Raw genomic sequence first — 7,052 nt, forward strand, 5'->3', positions numbered from 1 at the left:
CTAATTCACATAACCTATGACTTCGTCCATGTTGTGCATTCCCTACAAAAAGTGCACTCCAAGAGATGATGTCCCAACCTAAAAAGGCTTTATGTGCACTGAAAATAGCTCATAGTTTCCTGCAAACAAGTTCAAAAGTCAACAGTAGTCAAAATTGCAACCATATTTACTTGTATTTGGAGAGAAGCCTAGATTTTGATTATGATAAAAGTAGTCCGTAGCTTCCTCACCTTGCACCCGATTAATGCAATCCAAGATAAAGCATTCCAAAGTGAAAGCCTTGGCTCCACAATTGCTAACGACAGCCCAAAGATTTTGAGCCCTATCGATAATAAGACAAACCCTGCAATATGCACAAGCCAATGGATCCATTTTGGACTGGAAGCTCTTCAAAAAACAATTATGCATTCGAGAATAAACCACACTTGTTATCATGTCAATCAAACCTTGTCGAGCACAACAGGATGGAAGAGCTCGGGTATTAGAGGATGTTGTCGATGATGCGATGCGAGAAGTAGAAGAACCAGCAATGCCATGGTAGAAATAGCCAAGCGAGGTATACTTACAGCAGTAGACATAATATACAAGCAAACTGATAAATCAAGAAATGAATTTTATTAGGTGTTAGAAGAGGATTTGTCTAATATGCACTTGCAGCAGCACAATCCCACTTGCTCTTGCTTGCTTATACAAAGGCAGAGGTGGGTGTCCCTGTACCTTGAGGCTCCACGGGTGGTTGTTGGGTGGGGGTCCTATTTATCGTGAATGCACATGACAATAAGCAATTTGTGCAGGTTTATGAGTTTTAACTCATCAAGTGCCTTCGTGAGAATGACGACAAATATACCTTGGAATCATGAGTCATCACACTGTTGCGGCCAACTCTGGATGTCCACAACAATTCCGTGACAATAAAAAGGATGACCAAAAGAGGGAGAAATAGGGGGAGAGCTTCCATGGTGCCCTTTGTGCTGGTTCTTCTCTTCTTAGTCCTCACATGATGATTCTCCACACTATCAACATACACATGAATGCAAAAGCTATGAGAATTCCCATAGCAATGTTGTTGGCCCATGACAACACAGTAAAGTGGTTATGATTAATGGATATGCCACATGCACCACCATTGATGCATCTCTCAGATTTCTTGTTATCTTTTGACACATAGGCACAAGGTGGCAGGGTTCACTACATAGACATGTGCTGTTTTCAAAACCTCTTGTCGGAGAGTAAAAGCCATTTCATTCAAGTGAAATTGGAGAAATGAACAGGTAATAGACCCAAAAGGAAGCTATTATTTAAAAGCTCAAGTTTAGAAGGAGAACTCTTAGTTTGGATAGCAGCACTGTCTGTTTTGGAATCTATACTCCTTGTACCACAATATCGACAAGCTCTCCAAGTTTCATAGGCACCCAATCCCAAGAGCTATCTCGCCATGTAGATGATAGAAGCTGAGGTTTAACACCTTGAGATTGCATCAAGTAGAAAGAGCACCTACTAGAATTACTCCTACAAACCCATTATTAGGGAGCATCAACTTCTCCAAGACAGATCGTATACAGCACACATGCATAGCAAACATGTTTCAAGTTATATGGATGGAACCTGTGTAAGACAATCAATTAGTACAGACAATTTTCAGTGTAATTCTATATAAATTAGTATTTTGTGAAGAAATCCAGGCATCTCATTTTCTACAATTCCTTCATACAGCGAATAGCCTATGGTGAGCTCGTATGTGCATAAACCCTAGAGTTTTCTCATCTTGTATTCTTGGTTACAAGCTGTATCATGTTGTAAAAATATGTACTATTAGATAGAGTTTCTAATTGTAAAAAGTGGCTCTCGCATCATGATCTAAGTGTTTTTGCTACTCATGGCAATCAATATTCTGGCAATTGTTTATATATATCTGGTCGTTGCTCCTAATGTGATTTGAAATTCATCGACCAGATGATGTGACATAATTTGAGGCACTTTTGAATCACTTGGGCAATGATAATATTGCATCGGCAACCTTTTAAAAAGTTTGTCAGAATCACTTTCAACTAAACAATAGGTCGACAACATGAATGGTAACCGATCGGCTTGGGTGTGTCGAATTGAATATCGCAGTATTGTGCCTGCCAGTGATGTGATGGAAGCTAGCATGCAACGGCAAATAACTTTTGAGTATCTAATTTTTTGCTTTCCAATCTGTTATAAGCACTGGACCACTTGCTTTTCTGTCTCCATGAATCTCTTATGTTGCAGCAGGACATTGCGAGTTAATGATAGAGTTTTCACGATGGACTACACAGGAAAAAAATGGCCAAAAACATGCACAGTGTGGCATGGCTAACTAATGAAGGAGTAAATCCAGAGTACCTAAATAAATAATTTCAACAAAAACTTGCCAAACATGCATGGTGCCTCCTCAACTAATAATCTTATATGACAGTTATAGCTTGAGGATTACCTGGTGCAATCTCATGCGCACCTTTGCTCGCATGATTATCGTAGGAGTGACCTGTTGGACGAGCATTTTGTTCAATTCGTATAGCTCTTCGGCTGGGACTTTTCCTTCGTCAGTCTTCAATGGAAGATACACAGGTAGGCCTCGTTGACTGCACAACAAAACCAAAAGATGAAAAATTATACTTTGGGCACGGGAGATGTGTTATAAGAGTATATCCTTCAGCTTGAAATCACTTTTGTGAGATGATCCCTCGCTTGCAGCAATGAGACCTACTGGATGCGACATTTCTGCAGCTAAGGCATCTACAACGAGAGCTCATGATTTTTCTAGCTTATCTTTGCCATTAGATGCTAGGTCATCATAATTGCCAAGTGCTACAGCAAGGTCACCCGGCGACTCAAGATTGCTAGAGGCAAGCTTTGTTTAGCACAACAAAGAAAGGTGTCATGGAACAAAGTCCAACATGATAGCTCATCTCCATTTTAATCTCCCACCCATTGGAAGCGTTCCATTGCAACTATTTGTCATATTGAATGTGCAGCCATTGTAACCTCAAACCTCACCAACAAAAAATGTGGTACCGTGGCATAGGATCCAAGACAAAGCTCGGGCAATCAGTGTGTCTCCAATTTATGATATGAAAACAATAGCTTGGGGGGCCAACATAGAAAGAGAGCTTGGCCAGCTGCATAGCTATCCTTCACAAATTTGGCACCGTCACAAACATGTGTGTCCAAGAAGTAGAGATTTCCACATGCTCATTGAGTATCTCTGACATATTTTCCACAGCAGCAACATCAATGCCAAGCTGCTGGAGAAGAAGGGCCCAATAGCGCATTCCACTGCCGATCTCTACAATCTTTTCATCGAAAGAATCCTAGCGTCATCGAAGCACGCCACACATCACAAGGGTGAATATTATATTTCCAATCATGATGTAAATCTTCCCTATCTCTCCATGATAAAAATTCTCATCATTGCCTTTACACTTCTCTCTCTAATAAGTGATTCATTCATGTTTCAACCAATGGAAATTTTTCTTTTTGAAATTTATTTCCCTATAAAAGCTTAGTACTTTTAGCCTGGCCTTTGCCCTTTGGGCAAGCCAAAAATACCTTCCTCCCTCAAGTTGGACGCAAGCCTTTCTATGCCAACACCTAGCTAGCAGAGGTGACTAAAGAAACGAGCATTCACTTTCTATTTCAAAACTCGAGACATGTTCATTAGATTTACACACTCTTCATTTAAATGAGTGTCCACTATCTTATTTCAACCAATCAACATTTTTGGCGTTAACAAAAAATGCTTGAAAATACAACTCAACCTTTTTTCTATTTTAGTCAGCAAAAAGAGAAAGCATCTCTATAGCCGTTGCCCTTTGGGCAGGCCAAAAAGAACCCCTCAAAGGACCTGGGTGGTGGAGATCCTTTGAGGGGTTCTTTTTTTTTTTTAAACTCTCCCTTATTTTTGGGAGTGAAAACAAAAACTCTCTCTCTCTCTCTCTCTCTCTCTCTCTCTCTTTTTGTATGGAATGCAAAAGTCATTAGAATTTTCTTTTGAAGTTCTCGAATGTGTTTTTTTTATTAAAAAAATATGCCCAATGCACCCTCCGTCCTCCCTACGCACCCTTTGAGAAAAAAAGGGAAAATTACAAAAGTACTCCTCTAATTTGTGAAAATTCCCAAAATACCCCTCAAATTTCTAGAATTCCCAGAATACCTCAATATTTTGATTATTTGAGGGGTTCTTTTTTTTTGGTCTCCCTTCTTTTTGGGAGTGAAAACAAAAGTCAATAGGCATTTCTATCTCTCTCTCTCTCTCTCTCTCTCTCTCTCTCTCTCTCTCTCTCTGGATTGCAAAAGTCAATAAATTTTTCTTTTAAGTTCTGGAATGTGTTTTTTTAAAATACGCCCAATGCACTTTCTATCCCCCCGTGCACACCCTTCGAGAAAAAAAAAACAAGAATACTCCTCTTATTTGTGAAAATTCCCAAAATACCCCTAAAATTTCAAGAATTCCTAGAATACCCCCAATATTTTGTGATAAATTCCCAAGATTCCCTTCAAATTTTCCAAAATAGCCCTAGTTTTGAGACTAAATTTTTCCAAAGATGAAAAAATTTGCAGCTCTTCCTAAGAAGATTGATTTTCTATCAATACAAGATGCTTAAACTAGAGCTTGAGTTGGTTATGTAGGCCTTGGGTAAGAATTGCTTCATTGTTTTTAGACATAATTACTGCCTTTTTTTAGGAGGTAAATTGTGACAAACTACATGCTAAGCACTCAAAAATGGATCTCAATTGTCAAAAAGGAATAAAGAGTAGAAAATCTTGAACAATCCAACCAAAATAGATAAAAGGTTATTTTGGGAATTTTTGAAATTTGAGAGGTATTTTGGGAATTTCCACAACTTGCAGGGGTATTTCGGTAATTTTCCCAAAAAACATTACGAGAGAGAGAGAGAGAGAGAGAGAGAGAGAGAGAGAGACAGGGAGAGAGAGGGAGGAAGAAATGACTACATCTCTTGCCAATGAAAATTTGTGATTAGCAATTTCAATTCTCACCTTGGCTTTCACTAATAGTAGCCCGTGACTAGCAAGGCCTCACCATGTCTTGCGCACAACAAAAATCTCACCCTGCCTCTCGAGTAAGGCCATACACCGTTAAGAGTTGGGTGGAAATACTTCCTGCCACCTACTTATCATAGTTTTTCTAGAAGCAAGCTGGGGAGAGAGAGAGAGAGAGAGAGAGAGAGAGAGAGAGAGAGAGAGAGAGAGAGAGAGATGCCTCTCAAAAAAAATATGTCATAGTCGTTGTCCCCAACAATCTTTGTACTTGAGGATGGTGGTGGCACTACTTGATGTGGACGTGGTGGGGCACGCATGCTTGCTGAGAAGAGACATGGTCTTTTTGTGTGCAGAATACATCACATGAATTTCAATACAGTCATCAAAGACGTGTTGCACATTCACAGAGAGAGAGAGAGAGAGAGAGAGAGAGAGAGAGAGAGAGAGAGAGAGAGAGAGAGAGAGAGAGAGAGAGAGGTTTTTCGTAGCAAATAGAGGGTTTAGACTTGGGAGTATTTGTTTATTGCATGCATGATGAGAGAGAGAGAGAGAGGGGGGGGGGGGGGGGACTAGAAAAGTGGGAAAAAAAAATCTTAATGGATTTTATTAAGATTCTTCCTTTCAAGAAAGGTGAGGAGACAAGCATGCAGTAATTGACGCAACCTAAACTTCTTGCTTTCAATCAACCTTCAATTTTGTCTTTTGGGATCTTGGTAGATTCCTCATAAAAGATAAATAAAACTCAACATGTATACGCATAGTATACTCATATTGGTCAACAAATAGCAACAAATATATATGTGATGGTCTCAATCTGCAACACCTAAAAATATTTACTATAGTCAACTAATAGTGTTGTCCCATGAGCAAAGAGTTGAAAAATACTAAGGTCTGCTATAATTAAGCAAATATAGTGCAAAAGTAAAGAGGGGGGAGGGTTGCATGCAAGGTCTAGCTCTAATGCACAAGAAGGCCTATAGATAGCGTGTCAGCAATGTTAGACGAGTGTTTGAGAAAAATGACTTTCACGAACTTACAACATTCCTTTGGGAAACGGAAAAGCTACGAGATTTCTAGGCGAAAAACACAAGAAAGAACAAGCTCAAGAATTATCCAATGTCAGGCTTGCTAGCAACTACCTATTGCTTAGCATATCCATTGTTAAATTTGACCACCATCTTTAGGAGGTCTAGGGCCAATTTATTTAGTCTCTCAAGTGAAGGAATGAGTGACTTACAAGAACCTTTGGCTTTGTGTGTATTTATAAAGTGCCTCTCACTAACTCGCTCGATTTTATTATCGCTCAAAAAAGTTCGCTTGGAGTTTGGTATTCCTTCCTTTGAACATTCCAAAGCTAACTAGCTTCAAACACCTTTAAGCTCTAAAAAAAAGAGAGATGGTTGGGCTGTTCTTCACCTCTAAACCTTAAATCTTGAGTTAAACCCTAAACCTAACCCAATATTAAATCTAAACCTAAACTCTAACTTAAATATAAAAATTAAATCTTAAACCTATGTTGACTCTCTCTCTTTATCTATATATGTCATAGTACGTCTATTTACAAAGGCACACATTGACGAAGCTCTTCACTGAACAGTCCATTATTTTCTTGGACAACACAAACATTATATTCGATCCACAAGGAGTTTATCGGATTGGTCTCATAAATCATTTTGAAATTTTGAAGACGTTTAATATAACATTCCATATTGTATTTTCTCTCATTTTCTCTATTTTTTTAATCTATCTCTCTCTCTCTCTCTCTCTCTCTTTGTTTTCTCTCCTTATCTCTCTCTCGCTCTCTCTTTGCTTCTCCCCTCTCTCTCTCTTTCTCTCTCTCTCTCTCTCTCTCTCTCTCTCTCTCTCTCTCAATGTGTATGTTTATGTGTTCTTTGTTTATGCATGTGTGTGTATATTCTTTGTACATTCAATGTGTGTGTATGTGCTTTTTGTTTATGCATGTGTGTACATTCTCTCTCTTTCTCTCTCTCTCATACACAATGTTGTGTGTGTGTGTGTGTGAGAGA

At 38.9% G+C, this 7,052-nt stretch overlaps 1 pseudogene; it reads right to left on the minus strand.

The window, feature by feature from the left end:
• Positions 1 to 241: 241 nt before the first annotated feature.
• On the minus strand, positions 242 to 2,602 carry LOC147461355 (uncharacterized; annotated as a pseudogene).
• Between the last annotated feature and the right edge of the window lie 4,450 nt (positions 2,603 to 7,052).

This window comes from Adiantum capillus-veneris, chromosome 3 (genome assembly GCF_014529385.1).
Source record: "Adiantum capillus-veneris isolate H3 chromosome 3, ASM1452938v2, whole genome shotgun sequence".
Taxonomy (NCBI): Eukaryota; Viridiplantae; Streptophyta; class Polypodiopsida; order Polypodiales; family Pteridaceae; genus Adiantum; species Adiantum capillus-veneris.